The following is a 15,964-nucleotide window of genomic DNA, read 5'->3' on the forward strand; positions in this document are numbered from 1 at the left end:
TAGATTTTATCTTGTCTGTGACCGCTTGAGATTTTATAAATGAAATGCTACTTGAAATCTTCCTATTTTTTTCACCATATATAAACATGGGCAAGTTTTCCTCAATAAAATCTCCAGAAGTTCAGTTGACACATATGCATTGTAGTTCAGATTTCTATACAGATAGCGTTGAATTGTCCCGAGTAGCTTTGACCAACAGAAGCTTCTACATATTCTCTTTGATCGTCAGCATTTGGCTGGTTACGTTATACCTAGTGACTGTCTGGTTAATATCCATTAGCCACCAATGGATGCAAAGTCATCATCTTCAGAAACCCGGATGGCTGGAAAGGTGAACAATTTGATAAAGCTGTCATATTTAATGATCAATTGTTTAAAATTTAAAATTTGCAAGTTTATACATGAATTATTTTCTATTATTGTTTTCGGACCTTAGGATCCTTAATTAGTAATATTTTAATCTTAAAATCTGAAAACTTCTTTAGAGTGATTTTACTAGCCATCATATTATTTTTTTATTCATTGAAGACAGAGTATCCGTTGACGATATGAAGTATTAGGTATAAGTATATTTCATAAAGATATATTTGACACACCTATAAACATCAAGCAAATAGTCCACATCTTTTGGTAGTGCTTATACATCTGCAATTCTGATGATATATCTGCACACCAAAATTTATCTCTATAGCTCTATGCGATTTTTTTTCTAGTTAGTGTTCACATGCTTGCTAACAAATGGGTAGAATACATATGACCTTGACATATTCCTTCACACACAATCACAACACAAAACAAAAAGTTGATTAAGCTTTTAAGAAACATTGTGTTTTTCTTCATTTGCGTTCAGTGCAAGCATGAAAATAGATTTATATTTTCACGTTCCATACATTAAGACAGGGTAAATATTTAAGTGAAATAAAAAAGTTATTTTTTTTTAATTTCTTAGAACTTTATAAGGTGATCAAGAAAAAGGAACGCACGTCAGAAATAAATCTTGTTTTCAAGCTAAAGTCCTGTTTTATATGTTCAATGTAAGCACTTGATACTTATTACAAATTACTCCCCAACATATCCTATTTCATTCCACTCTTTAAACTAACCCTAAATTGAAAACAGAACTCCAATTCTCAAAGGCAAATAAAACAATTTATACAACGTTACTGGAAAACACCAACTCCAATATGATTTTCACGTGTTTTTCTAACACCGACCGCGTACCATTTATAACTTAAGCCTCCACACAGCGGGCCAGACATGATTATGCCATTCTTTTACCCCATCCTTGCTGCAAGTATCTATATTTTCCACCAGCATCTTTCTCTTCTCTAAGACCGCAAAGAAGCAAAAACATTTTCCCTTAACATTATAAAAGTATTCTTTCCGCGTCCACCGAAGAAGAAACAGGCTATATTTCAATTCTTCTCGCCAGCAAAAACAAACAAGACGGTAGCCTCGAACTGCGATATAAACTTTATAATCCTCCAACAATGCCAGCTTATTATATTTTCATTCTATCCGCAGAGTCCCCAATGAACGGACAAGTTGTGGTATATCTATGTGTATAAATGCGTATACCTCAGGTATAAATATAAATAAAGAGGCGGGCCGTGGAACCTTCGGGGAATTGTTGGGTTGTTTGTTTTAACCTGGCTCTGGGGTAATATCTATATCGGGGGGTTGTTATACGACTTTGACGATGCTAGGAAACATTTGTATCTTCTTATTTACTAGTTATTACAAAATAAGAGAGGTGGAAGTTTGTTGTTTCTTTCTCCTTTTCTTTAAAAAAGAAGCTAATGAGATGGATGTTTCCTAGTTGTATAAGGAATTGAATTTATTTGAAATATGGTAAATTTTGATAGAAAGTTTCTTATAAGATATTGGAGAAGTTTTTCCAGCGATTTTCAGAAAATAATTAATTGAAGAGAAAATGATTTTATTTTATTGTTGCCTTGCAAATAATAGTGGAGGTAAGAATGCACATTTTAAAACTTTTTTTGTTATAAGTAAGTGAAGTTGTTGGTAAATGTAATGCAGTAGACTCCCGTTCCAGGAAGAGGATACATTTTACAATATAAGAAATTGTGCGAATTTATACAAGTTTTTACATGCGTCAAAATTGGAATTACAGATTTATAATGAAATGTGCGGCAGTCTGAATTGTTATATTGTTATTGAATATACATTTAGGAATACATACTGAATATAATACATACGTTTGTAGAATGAATATAGCTATACCTTTGAGAATATACTGTTAATGTTAAATAACTTATTTGAAATATAATCCTAAAAAGGTATTTCATTAAAAATTGAATAAAACATTTAATAATTTTAAATTTATTTAGATACAAGGGGTGTTCAAATGAAAAGGTACGAATTGACACTGTGGGTATAAATGGAGATATTATTCATACACCATATGACTGAATACAACGACCCCATTCATTAACGAACCGAAGGAGTCCTTGTTCCCAGAATTCCTGTGGCCGCGAAGTGACCCAGTCCTTCACAGCGTCCTTGAGTTCGGCTCCGAGTTGAAGCGCTTCCCTTTCAGATGTTCTTTCAGGGGACCAAACACATGAAAATCGCAGGGTCCAGGCTGTAGGGCAGATGGTCGAGCTGCTCCCACTTGAACTTGGCTAGTTCCACGTGTGTGACTCTGGAGACGTGTAGACGCTCGTTATCATGGAGCAGAACCACAGCCTCTGTAATTAGCCCCGAACTTTTGTTCTTGATGGACCTGCGTAGTCTTCGTAGTGTCTCACTGTACATATCGAAGTTAATGGTTCTTCTGTGCTCGAGGAATTGAACAAGTAGCGGACCTTGGACGTCGAAAGAGACGGTGAGCAACACTTTGTCTGATGGCACCACGGTGTTGAACTTTTTAGGGGGAGGTGAAGACGTCTGCTTCCACTACAAGCTGTCCACTTTGTCTCTGGCTAGTAGTGATTGTTGCATATTCAAATCAAGCAGAGATCGGTCCCAGAGGAGTAACATTATTGGTTAGATCATTTTGTAACCGGAAGTACGTTGTATTTCCGGATAAATTGTGATTGGATGTTTGTGCTTTTAAATAAAAAGAACGGACACCGACTTTGTGTAGGCTGTAGCTGTATACTCTGCAAGATACAGACCTTTTTATTTGTTCATTAAAGAATTTGTTTTTAATCTTATGTCTGGCTTTTATACTCTGCTCTTATTATTTTGAGAAACCCCAACAGTGATGGTACTAGCTCTCATCTCCTGAGATGATCCACTCCAGAAAAGTGGGGTCTTCAAGATACCGAAACAGATGTTGAAGTGCTAGACCAATACGCAGTTCCTTGTGCTTGTCGGTCAGCTGCTTCGAAACCCGCTGAGCGCACACCTTCCGATAACGCAACCTGTCGTGAACAATTGTAAACACTGTTCCAGCACTGACATCCATCTTCACCGTATAAAATTCGCAATGTGACACGCCGATCACTTCTCACTAGGTCGTCCACCTTGTCGATGAGATCGGCCGTAGTGACTGTGTTTGCCTGGCCTGGTCTTGGATCTTCATCCAAACTTTCACGGCCTGAACGAAAACGGGCATTCCATTTTCACACTGACTTGTCTGACACACAGTCTTCCCCGTATACGGTGCCCATCCGGCGATGAGCACAGTCCGGTGTAACACCTTCCGCTGTCAGAAATCGGATAACGCCAAGCTCTTCTCAATCGTCGAATTTTGCAATGTGAACGCCATCCGGTCTTCGCTTGCACTGCCACGTCAATTGGACGGCGCTCTTTGTAACAGCCTCTGCTCTCTCCTGTGCATGCGGACACCCACGCATGCTCCGGAGATTCCAATCACTTCCCTCGATGTCACACTACGTTCTCCCACAGTGGCATAGGCAAATATGTTAACGGTTACGTTGTTACGACGTTTCGTACCTTTTCATTTGAGCACTCCTTGTATATTCATACTTGTTTTATGAAAAATATTATTTTAATAATATGAATCTCTTTTCACATATAAACCACAAGAAAATGCGTTTCTTGCCTCTATTTGTTTTGTAAGTGGAAATGTAAAAAATGAAACTGATACGAAAATATAAAAATTAAGTAATATAGCATCCTTCTTTTTACCGCAGTTTAAGCAAAAATGCTTTTTTTTTACCGGATTATAAAAGAAAGCTTATATGGATGGTAAATATTTAAATAGAAATAAGAAGTTTTTTTTTTTTTAATTTTGAAATTTTTTAAGTGTTTTTTTTTTTTTTTTTTTTTTTTTTGTAAAGATTTTTTTTACAGTTTACATTTTGTTGGGAAAAAAACTATATAGATAAGTCTAGTCTGTACTTTTAGAAAAAAAAATTTTTCAAATGTATTTTTAAAAAAACTGGCAATTACTTACTTTTTCAGTTTATTTTTAATTTCTAAGTATTTTTTATATTTATTTATTTAAGCAAATATTTAAGTATTTCGTATTTTAAAGTACTTTCAATTTCATTTATTATGATAACACTGTATTTTTTTGTACTTGTTTGGACTTCTTGTGATTAGATAAAAAAAACTGTAAAATGTTATTATTCGATTGTCCGTTCCTATAAATTCGAATACTATTCTCAGGAAAGGACCTCTGCTCCTCAGTGGCAGAGTAGAACGGATTATGCACCCAGGCTTTCGGATTATCGAGAGATTTATGTAGCGATCTAATATCCCCTGGCTATAAATAAGAGATTAATCATCTAGACTTCTGTGTTGATATGAATTGGCACAATTTCCTCGTGGTTGGGATGAGGTTTCGGAATATTACATAGTAAATACATTAAGTTCTGCAGATTCGAAGGCTGTTCCGAAACATCTTATTATGATAAGGTTTTAAAATGGCTTCGTCTATCTTTATTTTGTTTTTAAAAATTCTTCTTTTAAAGCATCTATAATGTGCAGAAAAATATGTATTTATTATCATATTCAACGGGAACATAAATCCTCTAACTAAAAGAATGAAAAATATTATGTTAAAGTACACCTAAAAAATAATTTTTTTTTTTTTTTAAATTTTAATAAAGGCAGAGAAAAGATTGTGTGAAACAAATTTGGGATAACTGAAAAACTCACCTTCTTAAATTTGAAAAAAATGGTTTTTGATCTACAATATGTCAGGAGAAATAGAGGGAAAATATTAACATTCCAATTAAATTTAAATTAAAGGTTTTTAAAAATTCGAACAGTATTTACTGAGCGTTTACAACGCAATAGTAAAGTTAATCACGCAGCAAATTTGATAGCCTACTTTCAACAATCTGCTCTGCAGAGCATTTTAAACTATTTTTTTTATTAATTTCACATGACGCAGAAGATAGCATGATAATTTAAAAATATTATTATGTTAACAAGATGAGTTTACATTCTAAAAATGTAATCCGTTGTGAGAAATAATTCCAAACTTCTCTAATAATTTTTTGGATTATAATGATTTCTGATAAATGACTCTCCATAGTTATTATTAAAAGAAAACAAAATACAAATTTGTAATTCATCTGAAATCAGAAATAACAGCTGAAAATTGAAATTCAATGAAGTTATGAATGCTCAATGTGAGCTGCTTAGAAGGAAATATTTTAATATTGAAATGATACAAAGACATTAGACTTGTTCTTTAATACTTTCAAGATATCGTAGAAAACCGCCAAATAATCACTTAATTATTTATTATTCAAAATTTTAATTAAAATCTCAGAAAAAAATCATTTTACGATGCACAGTTCCATCATCCGAAGTATTTAGGTCACACAGTTTGTCCAGTATATTAATAGCAAGAATACACATTTCCTATTGTTAATAAATTTAATTTCTTACTCAGATACGATCTAAGTACTTCAAGTTCATTATAAACATTAGAAACTTCTTGCTCTCTTTTATTTATGGGCATGGCTAGATTTCCTAGACAGACAGGAAACTAGAGCCACTAGTAAAAATTAAAAATTAAAAAAAAAAAAAAAACATAACACCGATGAAATTATTGTATAAATATTTTAATTCGAACCTCGAAAACTAACTCCCTTATTTTAAAATATCGTCACTTAATCCACAATAACAGTTTTCTCAATTTTACACGAGAAAGAGACATGTGGGACTTTCTCAATTAATAATTAATAAAATGGATCAGTTTCACTCTTGCATGACTATAAGATCAAACATCTGTTTGAGATTTTAAAACTACCTCCATAGTCATTATGAGCAGCGAAAAATTCTATTTTATAAACCTCTTGTAAAATTTGGGAAATTGAAATATAAGGACTGTTAAGTCAAAATATAATGATTTTGTTTTGCTTCTTCGGTAAGTCAAAAAAATCTTAAACAATGCAACTTTGACTTATGAATCAACGCAATCATCTCCATTCAACTTTTAAAATGTAAAGAAAAAATGGCTCGTCATTAACGAATACGAAATATATAGTTACGAAATTTCCGGGTTCGTTTGGATAGTGGAAGTTATATGGTGTGGAGAACGCTCAATCAGCAGGCGGCAGTAGAAAAAGAAACAATGACGTTTATTTACACGAAGACACACAGGACAGCACAAAGACGACAACTATATACAGCACAGAGAAGACAATTATCTTCAGCCGAGACGTGCACACAACAAGACTTTACTGCAGACAGTAGCGCACAGCTTAGTTCAGCACTAGCTTGACTCCATCTCTGCTCTGCTAATCTCTGGAAGACTCGTTCCTCACCGTCGATTCCGACTACACCCCGACAGCTGCAGACTGCCTCCTTTTATAGGTCTCAGGAGGCGGGGCTAGAAGCCTCTCAACCAATCAGGAACCTTCGAGGCATACCTCAGTTTCTAATGGACGGATCGGGAAAATTCTCGATGTTTCGGGTATAATCTATTTTGGCGTCAAAGTCGCCAAATTCGTCGCCAAGTCGCCAAGCTCTGGGACCTCCGATGCGTCACCGGGACTCCGTCCAATACAAATGACTGTAAAACAGTCTTTCTGATGATGGAACCAACTATGCTGGGAAGCAGATTCGTAATTATATTTTTTAGACCTTATTTTAGATATATATTAGTTTCAAATATAAAAAGAAAGCTTCTATATTCATTACTGATGTCCAAAAAATCTGTTTTATCTTTCTTTCATTAATTTCAGAAAATTGAAATAGATCTATTGAGAAATAATATAAAGATTTGATTTTTTTTTCGATTGAGAAATACCATTGAAAGTCTATTTTAATATTATTTTCAGTTTAAAAAACAAATTAGTTTAAAAAACATTTTTCTAGACATGTCTATACATTCTCTCCAATAAATAATAAACTTTCCGTCGACAAAGAGAAAAACATTATTCTTCTTTTGATATCTTGAGATTTTAATCTTACACGTATTTTTTCGCAGATAAAACTGAAGCAACATTTCAGAAACATTACAACTCCCAATAGAATACCTATCGCGCAAGAACAATTGGTTAAGAAATCAGCTGGCACGCATAAATTCTTTTGGATTGGAGTATATCCAACCATTACTTTAATCCCAAAAAATTTTACTTCAAAGGATTCCTCAGGTGACTTTCTTGCGCTCGTGAGCAGTATTCTAAGATTTGTTTATTTCGAAAAACTTTCGTTTCTATACTCGTGGAAGCGCCATTAGCTAATAAAGGCAGATTTTTGTTCTTTTTGAAGTATTTTATGATAATTAAAAATCATTTTTGTTCTGAAAGTAGTGCTAAAATAAAGTTATAATGTTCATATATGTTAGTACCAGAGAGAATAATTTTTATCCCAAAAGAAAATTATTATACGTAAGATTTTAGATCATAAGCATTTATACAATGATAATTTTGAATCATGATTTTTGAAAACCTTTTGTTTTAATATTCGTATCAGCATTATTAGTTAAAAAAAAGGCACATTTTTATTCTGTTCTAAGCCTTTTTTTATCATTAAAAATTAGTTTTCGTCCTAAATGAAGTTTTTTTTATAAAATTACAATGTTCTTCCGATATATATGTTAATACGTAAGAACTTATTTTTAATTTTAGAGAGGCAAGGGCAACAAAAAGGGGAATTCTTTTAGTGCAAAGAAAAAATATTAGATGCAGGAGTTTTTGATAGACGGTTACAATGATATTTTTGAGGCTTGACTAGAATGCATTTCTTTGTATTTCTATTGATAAAAGATTTGATATTTTCACACCTTTTTGTCCGAATAGAATTTTTTATTCGGCATATTTCAAAAGAAAACTGCATTGACATCAGAGAGAATAAATCTTCGATATCTCCAGAAATAGATACAGAATGAAATAGATATCGAAATATATTTTATTTTCTATTTCTTTCATGTACCACAAACGTAAATTTTCATATTTTTCTAATAATAGAATCCACTGTATATTTCTTTGACCAGTAGCCTAGAGAATCAAGACATTCTTGTGGAACTCATATTTAAGGAAAGAGGTTGTAGGTTCTATATTAGCCGTGACCTCTTGAGAATTTATGAATGGATTGCTAATTTCACTACATGGAATCTTATTTTTTTCACTATACACAAACGTGGGTAAGTTTCCCTCAGAAAAATCATTAAAAGTTCAATTAATATCTTTGTGTTGCAGTTCTTATTTCTACACAACTAGGGTCGAGGAAAATCTACGGTGATCTAAAGACAATTCTAAAGATTCCCTTTTGTCGTCAGCCTGTAGCTGATTATGATATACCCAGGGAACCATCTGGTTGAGATCTATTAGCCATCAACGGACGCTAAATAAGTAATTTCAAAAAATAAAATGACTGCTAAGGTAAATAATTTAATGACGCTGTTATATTTGTTTAAAATTTGAAAGACTTTTAAATTTTGTAAGATTATTCTTGGATCACTTTTTATTATTATTTTCGAACATTCAGATCTTTATTAAATTAATTGGTAAGATTTTTATCTTAAAATCTGAAAAATTGTTTTGACTGTTTACCCTAGCCATCATTTTTTTGTTTAGGTGTTGAAGACAGAGAATCCATTGGTTGTATGAAGAGTGAGGGATTAGTACATTTCATAAATGTAGATTTTACACGCGAATCTACAAACTAACAAATGGTTCTTCTCCTTCTGGCAGATTTCATCAAACAGTTTTTACAGATTCTGAGAATAAATTCTGAAGTTCCGATGATAAATATGCATACTAAAATTCATTCCTATAGCTATAACCGTTTTTTCTAATTATTATGTTCACGTACATGCAAACATGCACACAGATTTTCTTCCAAATTTTGAAAGTATAAAAATTTTGAATTGAAATTTCATACTAAATTTTACCACTCTAGATCCATGAATTTTTCAGTAATTATTTCAAAGACAGATAAATACAAAGTAACACCATAAGTTCAAGACGTAAAGGGCTTTATGAATAAAATTTGACACACAGATTTAACATTTAAAACATAAAATAGAGGCCGCAATGGCCTGGTGGTAAGGTTTCGGTTTCGAGGCCCTATTAAACCGAAGAACCGTCGTGTAAGTGGGTCTGGTGCACGTAAAATATCCTTACCAAACGTCTTCCCGCTGGTGTGATGTAGGGAGGGGGTTACCAGCTCAGGTGTTGTCCTCTTCATCTGACCGCGGTTTCAAAATTATGCGGTCCGTCCGAAAGTAGTCCTAGTGTTGCTTTACAACGAGACGTTAATATAACTAAATTTAAAACATAGATCTTTATCAAATTGTAAACCTAATCTGTCATAGGATTAAACATCTGTAACTAGTACTGTCTTATGCATATAAACGTGACAACTCAAAACTCTAACGATTTACCGCAATAATTTACAACCCCACATAGTGTATGAATCTAAGTATGACATTTTATGCCCTGACATATTTATCCTCCTTTCTCTATTTCCTCAGATATGATACAAAAATTGACGCAATTTAATAGATTTTGTTGTATTTAGAATAATATTCAGTATCTTTAGAGTTTCTTTATTATGTCCTTTTTATTTCTATTTGTTTCACATTAAAAATTATAATTATTAATTATAATATTAGTTTTTATATTAAATTCTGGTAACTGTTTGTTTTCTAAATCTAACAATATTCACCAGGTGTTTTTTTTCACAGGGTCCAAATTTTATTCAAATTAGAATAAACAATTGTTTAAAGTATTTTAATAAAATTATTTTAATAATTCTATCCAAAGAAGATTCTTTTATGGAGATTTAATGACATATTTTGATATTTGCTCATTTAAAACGGTGTTAAAATTACTACTTATTTTGTGAAAAATCAATTGATGATGCCAAACTTTCCACTAACTCCAACTGCGGAACGGCTTCGATTAAAAAACAAAAGCTTCCGCCAACCACATTTCCATTGCTGATCTTCATTCGCCATTTTTTTTAAACAACTAATTGCCAGAGTAATTAAAAAATATGATAATCCTAACTTGTATTAAAATTTGATAAAATAATCTCTTTCAAGTAATTTTCCGTGTATTCATTGCTGGAAAAAGAAATTATTTAAGTGCCGTTTCCGTTAAATATATATATATGCCAATACTTGAATCAGAAGAAGATGATTTATTATTTTATTTCCCTATTTATGTTTTAATTATTAAATTAATTTATATCTTTTTAGTTAATAATAACTTGACAAAGGCAAAATATGAATTTCATTCTCATGTCTTTATTTAAATAGCAAATTAATCACAGAAAAGAACAAAAAATTCTTTGAATTTCAAAGAAACATGGACTTTTTCTTCATTTGCGTTCAATTCAAGCATGAAAATAGATTTACATTTTCAAGCTCCATACATTAACAGAAAGACAATTTTTAAATGAAAAAAAAAAACTTTTTATTTTTTTCTTCTCAGAAACTTTTAAAAAAGATTCCAAGAAACACTAAATAAAAGCACAACTTTATCTTGCTTTACAAACAAACTTTCCGTTTTACATATTCTTGCACTTCACACCTTAACAACATACCCTATCGCCTTTTACTCTTCAAACTAACCCTATATAAATTGAGACAGAACTTCAATTCTCAAAGAAAAAGAAAACAATTTATCCGCCGTTATTGAAAAACACCGCCTCCAATACGATTTTCACATGTTCCTCCAACACAAGCGATGTACCATTTATAACTTAAGCCTCCACCAGAGCGGTCCAGACATGATTATGCCATTCTTTTACCCCATCCCTGCTGCAAGTATCTTTATTTTCCACCAGCATCTTTCTCTTCTCTAAGACCGCAAAGAAGCAAAAACATTTTCCCTTAACACTATAAAAGTATTCTTTCCGCGTCCACCGAAGAAGAAAGAGACCATATTTCAACTCTTCCCGCCAGCAAAAACAAACAAGACGGTAGCCTCGAACTGCGATATAAACTTTATAATCCTCCAGCAATGCCAGCTTATTATATTTTCATTCTATCCGCAGAGTCCCCAATGAATGGACAAGTTGTGGTATATCTATGTGTATAAATGCGTGTACCTCAGGTATAAATATAAATAAAGAGGCGGGGAGTGTAACCTGCGGGGAATTGTGGGGCTGTTTGTTTTAACCTGGCTCTGGGGTAATATCTATATTGGCTTGCTGTTATACGACTTTGACGATGCTAGGAAACATTTGTATCTCCTTGTTTACTAGTTATTACAAAATAAGGAAGGTGCTTTTTTTGAGAAGATGGTGAGATGGATATTTTCTAGTTGTATAAAGAATTCGATTGGTTTGAAGTATAGTAAATTTCCATAAAGAGTTACTTATAAGATATTGTAGAAACATTCTCGGTGATTTCCAGAAAATAATACGTTGAAGAAAAATTGATTTTATTTCTTTGTTGCCCCGCAAACAATAGTAAAAGTAAGAACGCATATTTCAAAACTTTTTTTTTATTAAGCAAGTAAAGTTGTTAATATATACTATACAGTATACTGTCATTCCAGCTAGAGGATATATTTTGAAATATGGGAAATTCTGTTGTATCGATATGTATTACGAAGGAATTTCTGCTAGTTATATTATGAATTTAAATTTGAATTGTATATATTTCAGAAAAATGTATGTTATTTTGAATTATTATACTATTATATGTATGGTTCTGAATATAAAATGAAAATTATGTATATGAAAATATAACGAATATTATATATAAGAAATATATATATATATATATATATATATATATATATATATATATATATATATATATATATATATAGGCACGAATTATGTACGTGCAGAAGCGACGAGCACAACACAGAAAACGGCACAAAACGAAATGAGGAAAAACTGATGAAAATTTTATCCCTGTGAATATATACTGTGAGATTTTAATAGGGATTTTCATCACGTGTCAATCACAAGTAAGGGAATCATAGGGATCTTTAAAAGAATGTGCTTAGCTGGACAGTATTTTATCCCTTCACTCGGAGTGTGGGAACTGCTGACTAAAGCATTTTCACAGAGCTTTTGTTGCATTAATTAAATAGAAAAAGTATAATGGGATCAGGAAATAAGAAAATATTTTAGAATGAAGTTGTTAATATGAGCTGTTTTTAATTAATAAACTTAACTAACTAATAAACTTTGAAAATTAATTAAATTTAAATTAGATATTAAAAGATCATTATATACAGGGTGGTCAAAAAAAATTCCCCCTATATATGAAACACTAGCGGCCTATCCGCTCAACCAATCGAACCAAAATTTCAGACATGGTTGTTTGAAAGTATGCGCTGGAGATTGTGATGATTCTAAACAACGCAAAACTCACGGTTACGGTTACAGTGAGAGAATTTTGAAATTTTCGAATGGCAACACCCACTTTTTCCTTGCGCAAATTGATCAGCGTGTTGGAACGATTAGCGTGTGACAAAAATTGCCGCCGTAAAGCATATGCAAAGAGCGTTATAAAGGAATAATGACAACACAGAGAGGAAAGAGAAAAAAAGGTTTTATTGGAATGGAAAGTTATAATTACAGGTTTTCAACGTGTTCACCTTCGCAGGCGACAACACATTGCATTCGGGAGATTGTGGACAACAATGCCGAACGTAACATGAATGGAGGAATCTGCATAACTTCACGTGTTATGGCATCTTGCAATTCTGACACATCTCGTGGACCAGACGTGTACACCTTAAATTTCAGATAACCCCAGAACCAGAAATCCATAGGAGTGAGTCGGGGGATCGCGGTGGCCACGAAACTGCAGAGTTACTAGAGATGACTCTATCACCAAAGTGTTGTTGCAGCACTGGTGGAACACATTGGGCGACGTGTGGAGGAGCCCGATCTTGCATCCATACAATGTCCCTAATGACATTTCGTTGCTGCAATTCAGGAATAACGGAATTCTGCAACTGTGTAAGAATTGCAAGATGCGATAACAGGTGAAGTTATGAAGATTCCTCCTTTCATGTTACGTTCGGCATTGTTGTCCACAATCTCCCGAATGCAATGCGTTGTCACCTGCGAAGGTGAACACGTTGAAAACCTGTAATTATAACTTTCCATTCCAATAAAAACTTTTTTTCTCTTTCCTGTCTGTGTTGTCATTATTCCTTTATAATGCTCTTCTTTGCATATGCTTTACGGCGGCAATTTTTGTCACACGCTAATCGTTCCAACACGCTGATCAATTTGCGCAAGGAAAAAGTGGGTGTTGCCATTCGAAAATTTCAAAATTCTCTCACTGTAACCGTAACCGTGAGTTCTGCGTTGTTTAGAATCATCACAATCTCAAGCGCATACCTTCAAACAACCATGTCTGAAATTTTGGTTCGATTGGTTGAGCGGATAGGCCACTAGGGTTTCATATATAGGGGAAGTTTATATATATATATATATATATATATATATATATATATATATATATATATATATATATATATATATATATATATATATATATACAAAAGTATTAGAATCAAGTTAATAGGAAAAACAAAAATCAAATAAAAATTAAACCAAAAAAATTATTAAAAAAATATTTAAAAAAAAGAATCCGGAAAAAAAAAGAATATATATATATATATATTCTTTTGCAATAAACATTATGTAGTGAAGAAGTAAAGAGGTATAGTAGTAGTATGTTTCATTCTATAGAAATTCGCTTTATGCAAGACATACATTATAGGATGAATTTATGCACATTTAAACATGTTTTTAATCTATATCGTCGCATATTGATATTAAGATCTTAATTTTTTTAAATGCCAGGTTTGCTCTTCATATATAAGTTGAAAATATGTTTTTCTAAAAAAATTTTGAAAATTAGGAGAAACTATTGAAATTTTTTCTTAATTGAATCAGGAACAATGTTTCATTCCATTTAACTAATTTTATTATCCATTGCAGATTATATATGAGACCATTTTTAGCGAAAAACACATTCAAAATGACAAAGCAATGCAAGATTATTAAGACTCAACGTGTTGTTAATAGTATAAGATTAGAGTTCCAATTTGAAGGTATTCGTAGGTTGTTATTCCTGGACTTCTAGTAATCCCATGAAAAACGTTATAAAATACTATTCAGTCCTCTAAACTTGGCCACTATATTTAAATAAAGACCTTTGTCCCTTGGTGACAGATTAGAATACATAGTATACCCATAGTCTATGGATTTTAGATCGATATGTATGTAACGACCTAGTATTTTCCGGCTATAAATAAGAGATTAATTCTCTGGTCATTCTGCCTTTATATCAATTGATGCGTCGTAGTTGAGAGTCGGTTTCGGAATAGGAGGATCTCATAATAATTTCACTAGAGACTGCAGATTCGAGCTCGGTTCCGAAACATCGTATTGTGTAAATGTTATTAATTCGATTCGTCTATTTTTATTTAATTTTTAAAAAATTTGTAAAATTCGTAATTATTTAGAAATGATAAGGTGCATATATAAAATGTATTTCTTAATGCAGAAACTCCCAGAAATATAATTCCTGTAAATGGAATAATGAGAAGTATTATTATGATATAGACTTAGAAAATTTCATAAATTTATTAAATTTAAAAAAAAAATGTGCATAAAAAATTCTGAATACCTGAAAAAAACTTGCTTTTTTAAAATTGAAAGTGTTGTAAAAGTGACTCTAAAATAATAATATGTCCAGATGAATAGAGAAAAAGCGTTGATAATCCGAAAGATTTTTAATGAAAGTTTCAAAAATGTTCTTTTTTATTCTCTATATACTAGTCAAAAGTTAATTACGAGCCAAATTTAATAACTCTGAGCTCAAAGATTTGCTCTATAGAATGCCTTTTTTTTATTTTATTTTTTCATTGTTCATTTCACATGAGCAGAAGATGGCATGATAGCCTTAAAAACATTATCATGTTAACGAAGTAAGCTTGTATTCTAAAGATTTAACCCTTTTAAGAAATAATTCCGATACTTCTATAATAATTTTTGAGTCATACTGAATATTCACAAATGACTTTCCAGAGTTATTTAAAGAAAACAAAATAAAGTACTAATTTCTTATTCATTGGAAATCAAAAATAACATACCAAAATTGAAATTCAACGCAGTTATGAGTGTTCAATATGATGTACTCCAGAAACGCAAAAAGAAGAAAATATTTTAACCCTTAACTGGGGACGTGCGGTCTGTGAGACCGCTAACGATGGATTTTCAGTCACCCCCATTCTATTTTTAGCTCAATTGAATCGATTGACCCTGTAGCTTCCTGTTTTGTGACCTTCAATACACGTGCACTTTTTCAACCGATTTCAGGAGATGCTTTTCAAAATAATTCAGTTATCTCTTCGAGCGCGGTCTCTAAGACCGCATCTCCCTGTTAATGTTCCAGTGATAAACAAGGCTTAGCAGAGGGCGCTAAAACTTGGGCCCCGAAATATCATTCAATTTACTGATTCTATTATGAAGAAGTGCTCCAGACACTTTTAAATGAAGCAGAAAGTGATTTTAGTGATAAGGATAATTATACAGAAGAGTTTTTCGATGAAAGTTCGCATTCAACTGATTCTGATAT

This window comes from Argiope bruennichi, chromosome 1 (genome assembly GCF_947563725.1).
Source record: "Argiope bruennichi chromosome 1, qqArgBrue1.1, whole genome shotgun sequence".
Classification (NCBI taxonomy): Eukaryota; Metazoa; Arthropoda; class Arachnida; order Araneae; family Araneidae; genus Argiope; species Argiope bruennichi.